Source organism: Pteropus alecto, unplaced genomic scaffold, assembly GCF_000325575.1.
Source record: "Pteropus alecto unplaced genomic scaffold, ASM32557v1 scaffold67, whole genome shotgun sequence".
Lineage (NCBI taxonomy): Eukaryota > Metazoa > Chordata > Mammalia > Chiroptera > Pteropodidae > Pteropus > Pteropus alecto.
In genome coordinates, this window is record NW_006441061.1 from 9,770,641 (window position 1) to 9,771,676 (window position 1,036).

A 1,036-nucleotide genomic window follows, 5' to 3' on the forward strand; every position below is an offset into this window, starting at 1 on the left:
CCAGCCCCACTCCAGGGGCGCCGCGGAGGAAGGCAGCCGGGTGGAGGGACGGCCGCAGCCGGGTGGAGGGACGGCCGCAGCCAGGTGTCAGCAGCAGTAGACCCCAAGGGAGAGGGGGCGGCAGGGCTGGCACACGAGGAAGAGTGGGCCCTGCATGGTCCGGCCGGCTGCTCGCGGGATGCTCTGGGCAGGAACCCCGAGTGCGGGCACCTCCTCAAATGCCGGGGCAGCTCTCCTACGGGGGTCAGGGCGAGGGTCTGAGAATTTCACGCACGCGGCGGGGCCCTGAGCTGGCTGCCCCTCCCGCACCGGCCCTGGGGTTCTCAAGCTGCAGACTCGGCCCCCCACTTGGAGGCGTGGCCACACTGTCCTCCGCAGCTCTGCTTCTGGTTCGACTCTGCTGGCACCTGGCGATGGCCATCTCTGCCCCTGGCTGCCCCTGGCTGTCGTTCCTGGCGCAGCCCTGGAGGCTGAGGTGCTGCAGGGGCTGGGAGAGGGGGCAGCCGGGTGGTCGAGGCCTTCGGAAATTTCAAAGAATATTCTAGCAGCTTCTCGGTAACCCAGGGCACTCTGCCGTTTCTCCACTTAAAATCCTTTGAAGATCCACCAGCCAGTCCCCGCAACACCTCCCCTGGGAGGAGTACCTGGGGTGGGGTGTGGCCTGAGGGCATGGGGTGACCCCCAGCTCAGGTGCCCTCCAAGCCCCTCCTGCAGGATGGAGGGAGCTGATCTCCAAACGACAATGGGGAGAGGACAACAAGGTCCCTGTGGATCCCATCCAAGGCCCGTGGACACGCCGCAGGTCATCGAGAGGCCACCAGGCATGGGGACAGCCGTGGGCCCTGGAGAATGAACCATTTCTGCAGGACTCTGCAGGGGGGCTGGGATCTGTCACCGCCCCAGGCTGAGATCCAGCAGAGGCCCTGGGCTCTCTCCAACCTGCCTGCCAGAGGCGGGAGGGGGGGGTGGTCTCGATGGCCTCTCGAGGACGAGGCCCACTCCTTGCACTCCAGTGTCCCGAGCAGCAGGTGGGGTG